General features: G+C 37.1%; 1 protein-coding gene across 1 annotated transcript in view; it reads left to right on the top strand.

The window, feature by feature from the left end:
• Positions 1-4260: 4260 nt before the first annotated feature.
• LOC140164555 (gamma-aminobutyric acid type B receptor subunit 2-like) overlaps positions 4261-14800 on the top strand; it is a 110208-nt gene continuing 99668 nt past the window's right edge. Inside the window, exon 1 of the mRNA XM_072187894.1 lies at positions 4261-4335. The gene's annotated coding sequence lies outside the window, so the exon portion shown is untranslated. The remainder of the gene's footprint in view (positions 4336-14800) is intronic.

Below are 14800 nucleotides of genomic sequence, written 5' to 3'. Positions count from 1 at the left end.
TCTGCCGTGTTCATAACGATATAAGAGAATGGACAATTTCTCTAAGTTTTGAGTTAGAAAGTGATTAGGCTTTCTAATGTGTTATCTATATGTACCTTAAAAACACATGTGAGCCAGTCAATTTTGCAATGCCAATAGTGTGCTATTATTCCAGCATTTTATACGAAGGAGATTTTAAGTGCAACAAAGGGGAATATATTCTTCTCTTCACTTGCTGAAGTAGACCTATAGTTACAAAACAACACATCTGTCAATAAAGTGGATCAGTGCAGAAAAATAAGTTTTCCTGGAGAAAGTAAGTGAGTGAGTGGTGAAAGCAGCACCATTCTGGATTTGTCATCTCTGCAAGGATTTTATAGGCAAAGGATATATAAATTCAAGTCAACAGTAGACTTCGCAGAACAAGTGAATCAGGATAATGCAGGGTCCAACGGAATCGCGTGACGCACCGCGAATTTGTCCTTTCCCTGATCATCTTCCACCGTTTTCATCAAGATTGTTAAAACAACGATGCGTCCGCGTCGTCAGAGTGCTTTACCTCGAGAGGGCAGCTATTCGCTACTTGCACGGTTCCGCCATTATGCACTATGTGCGGGAGAGCCTCGAACTGGCAGCATACATGAATGGGAATTGAACTAGTCATAACGTTCTGTGTAAGGTTACATAATTCTTCCTTTCATGTATGCTGCCAGTTCGAGGCTCTCCCGCACATAGTGCATAATGGCGGAACCGTGCAAGTAGCGAATGAAATACATAGCAGTGGTGAGTCAAAACCCACTTTAACTGGATTACAACGAGCGCAGCGAGCGCAGCGTTTTGACTGTGTGGAGAAAATGCAGCTATTATTGACTTCCCCGGTATTGAGCCATCCCCGGTAGCGGAGCATGCAAAGAACACTGGACATTCTATTCCCACTGCAAGTGCCAAAATCTTGGATACTGACTCTTCATGGGTTGGCAGATCAGGCAAAACAGAAGCACTCTGAACAGAGACGGCGGCCGGTATCACCTACCAGCAGTGTACACCTCGCTATTGAGACGTCCTGCACCGTCTGACGGTGCTGAGTCTCAATAGCACATCCAACAGCGCCCCCACGTGTTAATTGCAGACAGAAAGCTACCCAAAAGGTGAGCTATTTTACTGCTGTAGAGAAACAAGATTCGTTTAATATTATTGACTTTGTTTTACGGGCATTAATTAAGAGTAACTTTACTATCAATCACTCACCCAGCCAAGGCAAGATGTTACAATCCGTTTTTAAAATTACGAGATAACGCCAGATATCAGGCTGGTTATGTAGCTATACATTCATTCGATCACGGATATTATAAAATAGGGTTGAAAAATATTTTTAAAAACCTATTATCTGTTCGCTTAAAAAATACAGAGATGTCCCTGATGAGTACCTTTCATATGATTATGATGTGCCTTCCAGATAATTAAGATATTCGGCTAACCTTGAATCTTCGCTTTTTGACCCACGTAACATGCTCAAAGAAGTTATAGTCCACCATTGTCAAATGCGAGTTATATAATAGTTAAATTGAGTTTCGATTTTTGGTGCTAAAATTGCTATTTTTAATCACTAAATGATTACTATTACCAACAAACAATACCAACATTTCATTTAACTTAATTAAAACAACCTCATTCTGAGAAAAACAATGTATGAATTATCATCATGATTATTTGTTCGGCAATTTCGGCCTCCAGCTATGTAAACATTTGCTGTTGCCATTCTTCTTTTTTCATTTTTATTTTTATTTCTCCTTTGTTTGTTTCTTTCCATGTTTGTATATTGCTTCATTGCTTTTATTTTTAATTATTATTTATAGTTTTGTTGAAAAGAGCCCCAAATTCGTGATGCAGATGTCAATGTCTTTTCAATTGGTCAAAAGATCGCACAGACGGACACAGTTTCACATTATTCATTTTCATATTTTTGTATTATATTCAAGTCCATTTATTTGGAACAGAGAGGTAAAAAATGATAATTTACCGGGTGCTTTTTTATTTATTTATATATTTTTTGATCAAAAATAAATTTACTGTGTGGGGTAGCTGTAATTAATGACCTTGAGGCCGTATCTAGGGTTGTGTGGGTTTTACAATAATTAGACCTGTTTTTTTAAGGAGACCCATGTCACCCAAAAATGAATGATATGTTGTAATTATTTAAAAATTTTAAGCCAATTGTTTTTCTAGGAAAATCAAACTACCGTCAGTGAAATTGCGTGTTACAAAAACGTCAATATCTTCGAAACTACGACTAGTACGAGTCTCACCTAAACGATTTTACACAGTATAGGTGGTCAAAGGTTTCTCCAACATATTTTACTAAAAAGTTTTAATATGACTGTAACCACATGTTGCTAGATTTGTTAGCTGCGACTGTAAAAATCGCAAATGTACTAAGATACACATCATAAATCAAAATTTTAATATAATTTTTAAAATTTAAGTACCAGATATCCTGTCAAAGTGTACTTTTGTTCTACTTGTCTGAAATTATCAAGTCTGTAGCTCACGATTATTTTCTGGAAAAGTTGATAATACATTTTGTGTGACTTCTTCGCTAGGTGAACGATTTTACGGGTCTCCAGGCTTTATTGAATAACAAGGAACTGGCAGCGAATTGCCTGTATTCATGTTATTTACCGGGGTTATTTATGGTCCCGGTTTTAAACAAAAAACAATTTCACACATTACATGGTAGTAACAGGGTTCTGCCTTCCTTTTTTAATGATAGCAACCCTTCATCTGTATGTTTCAGAGAGACAGATTGCTTATGTAACGACTTCAATCGTTATAGTTGGACATTGCGCCAAATTAAACGCATCGATTTTACGGGTCTCCAGGCTTTATTGAATAGAGGCCCTGCATCATTTTATCGATTGGCTCCAAACAAAGGATTTGAACCGGTGTCCTTCACCGTAGTTATGGCGGAGTGCAGTCCATTCAATCAAATGTTGTCATCAACCTAAACAGAGTTTATTTGATCGTAGTGCAGGGTTATGTGTGTGAGACGAACTGTCACGGTAGATTGCAATCATGCTTTTTGTTGAATGCATTTGAGTAGTCCGCCATATTTACGGGATGATACGTCACATGCAAGGCCTCTATAACAAGGAACTGGCAGCGAATTGCCTGTATTCATGTTATTTATGGTCCCGGCTTTAAACAAAAAACAATTTCATTAGTATCATTATATTACTTGAATATCATGAAATTCTACCACGGTTCATTGGACTGTGTTTTCTGTATTTTATTTGTTTACAAACTTATTAATCAAGATACTCTTTAAAGACAGAACGGAATTCTTAATGAGAATTCGCAATGCAGATGAGGCTTAAGTTGGACAGGTCAAGGTCGAAATGAACAGAATAGAATGATATTTGCCAATGTTACCAACATAAAAAGGCCTCTCTGTATTGTTTTCATATTGGCACACATTACATGGTAGTAACGGGGTTCTGCCTTCCATTTTTAACGATAGCAACCCTTCATCTGTTTGTTTCAGAGAGACAGATTGCTTATGTAACAACTTCAATCGTTATAGTTGGACATTGCGCCAAATTAAACGCATCGCAATAATTCTACAGCAATCTGCATGCATGTAAGTAACACATTTATAGCAAGTCTAACAAATATCTCTGAAAAAACAACCGTTTATACATTACCGATAGCCGCCGATGTAATAGCACATTTGATTACCCTTTTCTAAAACAATAATGGTAAGTGATTTATTTTTCGGTTTAAGTATACCGGAAAGAGGATAAGAAAGGTGATTTCTCTTTTTTTGTTGGCAAACGTTTGAATTACAACTGCAATCATACGAATTGGGTATGGCTTCATGGTAATCGATTGACTTCAGGTTATGTAACAATTACTATTAATAGAGGGCGTGAGTGGATAATGACACATATAAAAGAAGAGTTTTAACAAAAATACATATCAATCTTTGTCCGGCGTACACTTCTCTTAGACATTTCTATGATGGCGTCGAATGTAATTATTTTCACTATTTTCTTTATTATTTTTGTTATGGTAACAATTTTTCAAGTGGTTTCAGGGCAACACCAAACGACTATCATACCTGAGACAGTTGCATCAACAGAGAAAATGGAATTGGGTTATTCCTCCACAATTAATCCACCATCTATAGAAGAGACACGGGAGAAAATTCCACTTTACTTTGCTGGCTTGTTTAGTTTAACTAGGAATTGGGATGGAAGTGGTGTGCTAGTTGCTGTACAAATGGCTTTGGACCATATCAACGAGAGGCAGGATATGTTGCCAGATTACGAACTGAAAATGGTTTGGAATGATACAGGGGTAAGTTAAAGTGATATATCTGCCTTAGATTGATATTTGATCACCTTTCTTTTTTAATTATCAGACCGAAGCGAGGTTAGATACCGGGGGCACTCATGTATCCACGTTGTAATATATGTGTGAATGCACTCTTTCGACAGTATTTTTGTGGGACATGAGAGCACATCAGACATATCTGAATACGAGGAATGTCCTCCTGATATCAAATAACTTTGATTTTTTGAAATTCGCGATATAATAACAATTTTATGACAAATTATTAAAATTTAAATATTTTCTAATTTTTGTATATTTAATAGTCCTCGAACTATCTAAACTTTCTATATCTAATGATATGTATTTTTGTATGTAGCTGGGATTTAAGGCCGATAATCAATTGAAAATATTAATCTTTTATATTAAAGATATACATTTTCCCCCCAAAGACCTATATTTTGGTGAAAAAAAATCCATATCTTCAAAAAGGTCAAACATTTCCAGTGATCGTCGGTTTTTCATGCCAGCTACATACACTTTAAGTACATATCACTAGATTTTATAAAGTTTACTTCGAGGACTGTTAAACATAAATAATGTCAACTTTTAATCGTCTGCCATAAAACGCGTATTATACCGCAAATTAAAAAAAAAATCAAAATTATTTGATGTCAGAAGGACATTCTTCGTATTCAGTATGCAATTCGACATGTCTGATGTGCTCTCATGTCCCACAAAAAATACTGTCCAAACGTAAAGCCTAAGGATTGATAATGATAGTAAACCTCTTAACAATGAATTTGTGCGGTAAATATATTCTGACATACCATTAGCAAAGACCGAGTTTGAAATGTTCGAGACGGACACATTTAGTCAAAGCAGGATTTAAAAAAAATCCATTTATAAAATCCAGCCGAAGCCAGGCAAAGACCAATAGTGCTCAGAGGCTACTATATTCAAGGGATGCCATCCGGATATGACGGGACAGGGATATGGGAAGGAGTCCGATTTTAGATGCATGAGGAAACCGGAGATCCCGGCGAAAAACCTGCTAGGACGAGCATGGATCGGCAACCAAACTCACAACAATCTTCTTAACAATGAATTTCTGCGGTAAATCACACCCTTAACATGTACAATAATACCATTAACAAGGACCGAGTTTGAAATGTACGCTTAACACGGACACATTTATGCAACGTAGGAAATGTCCGTTAAATACACACCTTCCCTTACTTAGGAAAACAAATGAAGGCAAACAATTAAGCTTAAACTAGGTTGAAGTCAATTTACGATTTGTTGTTTTCATGGGGCATTGCGCGCTCATTCAAGATACTGATGTATCGTGGACAAAAAAGACACTGAAATTTAGTATTACAGTAAAATGACTAATAAATTTAAAACGGTAGATTTTTTTCACACAAGAAAATTGACCGTAGCATTTATTGAGTGCATATTAACTACATTTTAACTTGGTTCTGAAATAAATATGACTTATTTCACTTGTTTTGACTGACCCTATGTTTTTGGTGTTTTTTGGTTTTTTTTAGTTTTGCAGTTTATTGTGTTTTAAGCAAACAAAGCAGAGTTGCGGAACTTGTGACTGGAACAAGTAATAATGTTCTAATATCTGAACCACCATTAAAACATCGTTATGTCTAGTATTGGTCTAGATACGCTAAGACTAGTGTTGAGATCTGGTTGATCGGGTAACTAGTTGGGTGATCTGGAGCAATTCCGTGACCGTGGAGAGCGAAGGTTCGTTTCTCAGTGGATTTGTCTTCTATGAAGGTTAATAAAAAAATTTAGCGGGGGTGCCCCTCGCGAAAGTGTGGGCGGAATCTGTGAGAGCCCGAAATCCAAAATGGCCGCCGTCGGCCATTTAAAAAATTATTTTTTCAATGGTTTGGCCTACAATGCTGTTCAGTATATGTTTTCTGAGGTTTTTTTTTTTTTTTTATTCATATCTGATGTTGATTTTATGATATGACCAACTTTTGACCTTCAAATCCAAGATGGCCGCCGATTTACAGCTCAGAAAGGTTAAATTGTCACATTTGTCCTATAGCCTTCATAATAGGATCCTATTAAAGTTCTCATCATGCCAACTTGAGTGATTGTCTCTAAAAACTACCAGTGATAATGATTTGACCTATTTTTGACCTTCAAATCCAAGATGGCCGCCGATTTCCAGCTCAGAAAGGACAAATTTTCACATTTGTCGTAGAGCCTTCATAATAGGCTCTAATTCAAGCTCTCAACATGCCGAGTTGAGTGATGGACACTAAAAACTACAAGTAATAATGATTTGACCTGTTTTTGACCTTCAAATCCAAGATGGCCGCCGATTTTCAGCTGAGAAAGGTAACAATTTCAAATTTCTCGTATAGCCTTCATAATATACTCTAATTAGAGCTCTGAGTAGTCGAAGAGTCTTCATAATAGCCTCTAATGAATACCCCATTCTGGCACACACACACACACACGCACATACATATACGACGTATATTCACATTATTTGAATGAGTTTAGTCTATATTGGTTTCCGGTCTACGTGTGTTTTGCTCTGCACCATATCAATAATGAATGAATGCAGCATCAAAGATATTTATTAACATTTAGAAAGAAACATATTCTATGAGACTTGTGCATAGACCCCTACAACACTGCTTGCTTGTTACCTACAGCAAATCATCCCCTAACGATGTCTACTGAAATGTGGCAAGCCGTGTAGGGCCTAAGTCGTCTGATACTATCGTCCAAGGTAAACATGGTAAATGGGAGAGTTTACAAACAAAAACGAAAAACCTTGTCAGAACTTGACAAATATGGTGATTTTTACAACATCTCTTCAAGGTAATATGGGTCTAGAAGTCATTACATGCATCACATGTTACATTATAAACGCTCAGTGTTCAAGTAAACCACCAAGTTATGAAATTGATGATGAGACAGGGACCATTGGCACCCAAGCGCCCGCGTTCATCTGTGCGTGGAACTCTCCAGGAAAAAACTAAATGTGTATGGTGCATGCAGGGTGTGGATCTGAAGCACCCGAATAGACCACGGGTAAGCTGTTCATAATCAACACACACTCAGCATGGCGCTCCTTTAAGAGCCACACAGTCCTCGTAAAAGATAGGGAGCTGAGGAATCGTTTCGCAGAGGTAAAGAATTTGTTCTTTCGACACGTGGATTCGATCATCTTCACTGAGCACTGGATCCATTCACTGCAGCCCCTCTTTATAGCAGACTACAAACGCATGACTATGCTATGCATAGTGACTATGGCTATGCAGTGGGTGCTGTAAAATCGTCCAATCTCAAGGACCTACTCAATGCTTATTAATGAGTATCAAGAGACAAGAGAAGAACAAGAGTGAGTGGGTCTATGATATTGGGGGAAGAGGTGATGACACTGAGGCTACCATTTCATCACATGGTATCAGTAATGAGCAGCTGTCACGGCGGCTGTCTCAGAAGATCAAAGACAGATCTACTGTCGCCTGGCCACTTCATATCGATCATCTTGAAGAAGACGAAGAGCTCTGTGAGTTGTGAGTAAAGCTGTCGACTTGGCTAAAACAGCCTAAGAGAAAACTGCCGATCTCAACCATTCCATATTCAGTCGGGCCTCCATGATCACAGCACTGAATAGATCACCACCACTGTTATCAACCTGGGCATCAATGTCCCTTGTATGACGAGGAGTAAAGATCTGGTGGAACTCTACACAAGAGTCAACTATGCTGACTTCAAGATCACTGGACTCGAATGATCTTTGAAGCATCAGCAACCTGCCCGCAGCAGATTGCAGACAGCAAGCCAGCGATTGTTATCGTCTACACTGACGACGTCAAGATCGATACTATGACAGGCAATGTAACAGGAGTAACAGAGGGAATAAGAGGGCCTCGTGAACGGATCTCGTGCTCGGTGAAGGATCGAATCCATCCACATGTCTAAGAACAAATTTCTTGGCTCTGCGAGACACACATTCTGAAGATGCATTACACCATCTAACTCTAATTGTGTGTGATTTGATGTGCTTCAAGCAACAGGCTTGTTGGTACATGATATCATTTGCAAAAGGATCCGACAGTGCTGACTCGAGAGGCTGTGTAAGACGATCCCTTAGCTTGTACTGAGTTAAAACAAACAAAAACCAAATACTAGTCAGGACTTAACAACTTTGGTTATGTTTACAACACTACTTCATGGAAATGTGGGACTAGAAGTCATTGCATGCTTATCAGACATGTTATTCTTCAGACAAGCTTGAAAAGACCTGACAGTGCGCGCAAAATCAAAGAAAGTGATATTGCTCAGTGTCCAAGTCAACCACCAGGGGACAGAGGGACCATTGGCAACCAAGCACCTGCGTTCATCTGTGTGTGGGCCTCTCCACGACAAAACGAAATGTGTATGGCGCATTCAGGTCATGGTGTGGACGCGAAGCAGGCATGGTAGTACATGATATCAATTTGCGAAAGCATCTGACATGCAGTGCTGACGTGGACTCAACAAGCTGTAATAGACGATCCTTCAGCTCCCCATCTTTTACGAGGACTGTGTGGCTCTTAAAAGAGCGCTATGCTGAGTGTGTGTTGATTATGAACAGCTTACTCCGTGGTCCACACCCTGCATGCGCCATACACATTTAGTTTTTTGTGGAGAGGTCCACGCACAGATGAACGCGGGCGCTCGGGTGCCAATGGCCCTCTGTCTCATCATCACTTTCAGAACTTGGTGGTTTACTTGAACATTGAGCCTTTTCAAGCTTGTCTGAAGATGAGATTGAGATATAATGTAACATGTGATGCATGTAATGACTTCTAGACCCATATTACCTTGAAGAAATGTTGTAAAAATCACCATATTTGTCAAGTCCTGACCAGTTTTTCGTTTTTGTTTGTAAACTCTCCTATTTACCATGTTTACCTTGGACGATAGTATCAGGCGACTTATAGATACGGCTTGCCCCACATCTCAGTAGATATTGTTAGGGGATGATTTTGCTGTAGGTAACAAGCAAGCAGTGTTATAGGTGATCTATGCACTAGTCTCATAGGATAATGTTTCTTTCTAATATATATAAATATCTTTGATGCTGTATTCATTCATTGTTGATAGGGTGCAGAGCAAAGCACACGTAGACCTGAAACCAATATAGACTATACTCATTCAAATGTGAATATATATGTATATGTAGGTGTTCAGGGGTGTATGTGTGTGCCAGAATGGGTATTCATTAGAGGCTATTATGAAGACTCTACGACTACTCAGAGCTCTAATTAGAGTATAATTATTATGAAGGCTATACGACGAATTTGAAATTTTTACCTTTCTCAGCTGAAAATCGGCGGCCATCTTGGATTTGAAGGTAAAAAACAGGTCAAATCATTATTACTTGTAGTTTTTAGTGTCCATCATTCAACTCGGCATGTTGAGAGCTTGAATTAGAGCCTATTATGAAGGCTCTATGACAAATGTGAAAATTTGACCTTTCTGAGCTGAAAATCGGCGGCCATCTTGGATTTGAAGGTCAAAAATAGGTCAAATCATTATTACTGGGAGTTTTTAGAGTCAATCACTCAACTTGGCATGATGAGAACTTTAATTAGAGCCTATTATAAAGGCTATACGATAAATGTGACAATTTAACCTTTCTGAGCTGTAAATCGGCGGCCATCTTGGATTTGACGATCAAAAGTTAGTCATATCATAAAATCGACATCAGATATGAATTCCTCGACCCAAAAAAACCCAGAAAACATATACTGAACAGCATTGTAGGCCAAACCATTGAAAAAATAATTTTTTAAATGGCCGACGGCGGCCATTTTGGATTTCGGGCTCTCACGGATTCCGCCCACACTTTCGCGAGGGGCACCCCCGCTAAATTTTTTTATTAACCTTCATAGAAGACACATCCACTGAGAAACGAACCTTCGCTCTCCACGGTCACGGAATTGCTCTAGATCACCCAACTAAACGTCCATTTTTTAATGTAGATTTCATTCAAAATATCAACGTATTTAAAGAAAGTAAAGGTAACTCGTGACTGTTAAAGATGATAAAAGTAGGGCCTCAAAGTTTTTACAGCCGAACTTACTGTCTTTCTGGCAGCCATCATATAGATTTCTGTAGGAAAGAAGATTATTGAATTTAAGTGGTAGATAACATACCGTCCAAGCACACCAAAAAGTGAATTACACACGATTTAATTAACTGTAAAGAAATGCATTATAAGGCTCACTTTGTTTATATAATGACATTTTCATTGAGTGTGAACCCTATTCAGTGCAAACACTGTTTTCCGCAGGGGCCTTAATAATATACTTATAAATATTTAAGTAAAAGAATACGTTGAACTTGAGACATTAATTACTTTATACAATTATTTTCACATTTTATTATCCATTAGATATTGGTAACGTATTCTGTTTGCAATATTGGCGACATACTATTAAAGACACGTTTGAAAAATTGATTAACCTAGGTGTTGTAATGTTTTATGCTTAGGACATGATATCGGCTAATGGAAGGTACGTGTAAGCTGTGATTATGCGCGTATGTGTAACGAGTTGGGACACGGAATTGGTATTTTGAAACTTGCACACAAACAGCGCACTGAATGGTCTATTGTTCTATTGTGTCCGATTTGAGCGTTGACATATTGAAAAATGTTGCCAATCAATATTCATGAGAGTGTACATTCAACGTCTAGTTTTCAAAATTGGGTGACTTGTGTTTGGCAGGTGTAAAATACATCTGACTTGGCGTATCAATTACGTAACGTATAAAGGCATTGACATCATCGAATGGCTGCCTAGTGCTGTTTATGTGTGTTTAGTCTCTACACTAATATTTATTACATTCATTTATCATTCCTTTATCTGTATATCCTTATTCTTTCATAGGCATACACTTTATCACTCCCTCCTTCTTCTTCTTCTTCAAAGGATAACTAATAAGATATTAGGTTTATAAATGCGTATCACTTGTTGAGAGTGAAATAGTACAAAATTATGCACTCCGTCTCATACACGCGTCTAATGCGAGCCCCGTATCATACACGATACAAAAAACAGGTGCTATTTTATAACAAAATTGTCAATAAAATGTTGGAAAATGCAAGCAAGTATAAATACATTAACCTGCAAGAAAAATGAACACGTCCGAAAGCACTGCGTGTACTACGCGGAGTCCTCGCCCGTGCAATTATACAATACTTGCAGATCACCCGTCTTTGCGGCCCGTAAATGAATAAATATGGACGTGATTGCTAGTAAGTTTTACTTGAAATCTTTGCAGTTTAAGTTTGCACGTTGTGGCCATTGTATATACATTTTGTAAGTCACCTACAACTACACAGTGACTAAAACTAGGACTACTGTTAAATTACAGTATTCCACTGTATAAATACATTGACCGTAAAACGAGCTCCTCCTTCACAGTGTTGTGTTGGTGTACGTAGTAAAACAAATTTTCCATATCAGACTACTTTTTACCCCTTATCCTTGTAGTACTATACTATAAAATAAAGAAAAAGAAAAAGCACACCCCTCCTTCACGGTAATGCATATCTCCCATTAGTACTACATTAAATAAAGAAGAAGAAAAAAAAAAAAAAAAAAAGAAATGAACAGAAAAAGAAAAACTCCACATAGGGTTTATGAATAAACATTGGATCACCACTCATGAACAGTGATGAAAAGAGGTCAATATCATTGTCATATTACCTTACCTATCTGATGTTTAATATATGTGATGCGATCAAGCAAAATCAGTCGGAACTCGGAAATATTGATTTTGATATATAGCCAAACAAAAGATATAGTTCCTTTTGTTTCCTTTTGTTTTTGGAAACTCGTTAAGGGTACTTGCCCATCAATTTCATTCAGGGGTGTGTTTGAAAAACGGCACAGCGCATTAGTAAAAAGAATAAAAAATACTAAAATTTTCGCCATGGTTCGAACCACTGCCAAGGCACTATGAATGCTAAAGATGCATAGGCTACTGTGCCACGGTGACTGTGTTTAAAATTCGGCGATTTTCAAAGATATACATATCAACACGTTTCTAGTGTATAGAAAATCAGATTTTGGTAGGAATACAGTCATAGAAAGACATATGACTTTACTTGTCTGTTTGTTTTTTCATTTAATACAAATTAATTTTGATGAATTGCACTGGTACGACTCTTAGGACTCGTGATAAACGACGATTAATTTTGTAATAATAAAATGAAAACGCTGGGTCATTCACGACGTCATTTGTAATTCAAGTCAAAACCTGGGGAGGACCACACACATCCGTGTATACGTGCGCAATCGATACTCAATGATCCAGACAATACCATTTGAATATACCGCCCTTATGTATGCACCTGCTTGACACATCTTGTCACTTGCGGGAAGATATACTATAGACCTATACCCTAATAGCTTACAATAGATACCCCACCGTAAATAGCTCTCTTCGTTACCTCGTATATACGCGTAGTGTACGCACTTTTGAACCATATTTTGTTCAAAAATGATAGGAAGGGACTGTTTTCAGACAAATTGTTGGCTCTCAGCAGATGCTCAATTTTTATACCGGGAAGTGTTGCAGAAAGGTAAGCGTACTCTTTATTTATTCAAAATATCACATATCAATTAATTTAAATTGGCAATCCAAAAAGGAAATGTCAGGTCAAAATTCTCACCTTAGAATTATTGTGAAATAAAATCAAACCAAATTTAGGCTCCGCAAACAACGTCCAATTATTCCCATTGGTGTTTGCTACACGTGCATATAATAAATTATGATTTGGGGCTAATTTGAGAAGAGTTAAAATGCCTCGAGTTTCAAAATACACCGAGTGATGTTTTTTGATCAAAAACATCGACAATTCAAGACGCTGTAAAAACAAATCAAGAATTATCTGGGATAATTGCAACTAAAGTTACCAGATGCATCATTAATTTCCTGACTATGATATTTAGTTGTGGCAAACGATTACTTTAATGTTTTGGCGGGAATATTTCCCGCCAAAAATTTCAACCAAAAAGAGCATGTAGCCTTAATTGTTTATATCTTTGGAACTGGTTGTTAAATTTCAATGGGGCTTTCTGTCAAATGCAACTTTGTAAATGCTTTTTACTATCCAATAAGAAGCTGTAAATTCAATATTTCCGAGTTCCGACTGATTTTGCTTGATCGCATCACATATTTGGTTGTTTTGTGACTCTTCCTTCTCTGAATCCAGCTTACATGATAAAAATCTATTGGTCAAGTTTTCGTATCCTTTATTCATTTCTATCGATATAATCAATAGTGACTTACGCAAAACAACATATAACCTTGAAGATGGTCAAAAACAAGTTATGCGTGATGGAGGATAATTGCATGGACTGAAAAGGCACATTGGGGGATTGTCTTAATCCCCATTGGATTTACACCTGTACTAATAGTATGTACACAATAATTATTTTTACGTACTTTTATTTATTTACCTATTGGACTCACTGGTTTATATGATTCATTTCAAAGCATGCAAAGATTTGCTGTTACATCTGTTTTCTTATTATGACAACAACAATATTACTTTAGTAAGTAAATCAGAAGTGCGTATTAGTCATATTGACTATTGTTAGGCAAGTAAAATTGATAGTTTCTCAGCGGAAATTATAGAAAAGTTCTTCTTGTCTGAGAGGAGTGTAATGCGGATTTTTAAATCAAAATTTATATATATGGTTTTAATTTCTCAATCTGTTTTGGAAATGATTGAAAACAGACACGCAATCAACAAAGCAATGTTTTCTAATTTTGCATCAATTATGTTGCTGTTGTTCCCGACTAGGATATTGAACATTTAACATGTATTCTCCACAGTAACACGACGTTCCTTGTTAGATATATGTTAGCTTTAAAATATATACAGGGTGTCTCAATAAAAATAGGCCATATGGACAGTGGTGCATAACTTAAAATATCGGCAGTAAAATAAAACTTTTCTTCAATATTCAAACACCATGAAGTGTCTGCAAAAGAACGGTGTAAAAATGATCCAAATCCGTTCACGCGTCACTGAGATAACTAAGTTTGTACAAAATAGACACATTTTTGGACCATTCCAATGGGGTAATACACATTAACAATAATGTAGTTTATTGTAAAAGAAATACAAGGAAACACCAAGTGTTGCTGAGTAGGAGTTCAAAATCAATCAATCAATCTCCCAAAAGAATGTTTTTCACACGTTTCTCTTTGGGTTAAGGGCTCAGGTAGCACCGTTTGCACAGTATTTCTTTTGAGGGACCTTAGAACACATCAGACATATCGAATTGCATTCTGAATACGAGGAATGTCCTTCTGATATCAATTTTTTCTTATATTTTTTTGAAATTCGGGATATACACACATTTTATGGCAAATTATTAAAATTTTATATTTTTTGTATTTTTGATATTTAACCATCCTCGAAGTAAACTTCATAAAT

The sequence above is a fragment of the Amphiura filiformis genome, chromosome 1, assembly GCF_039555335.1.
Source record: "Amphiura filiformis chromosome 1, Afil_fr2py, whole genome shotgun sequence".
NCBI lineage: Eukaryota > Metazoa > Echinodermata > Ophiuroidea > Amphilepidida > Amphiuridae > Amphiura > Amphiura filiformis.
The sequence above is the reverse complement of the archived record's forward strand: the minus strand, read 5'-3'. Positions and strand labels throughout refer to the sequence as shown.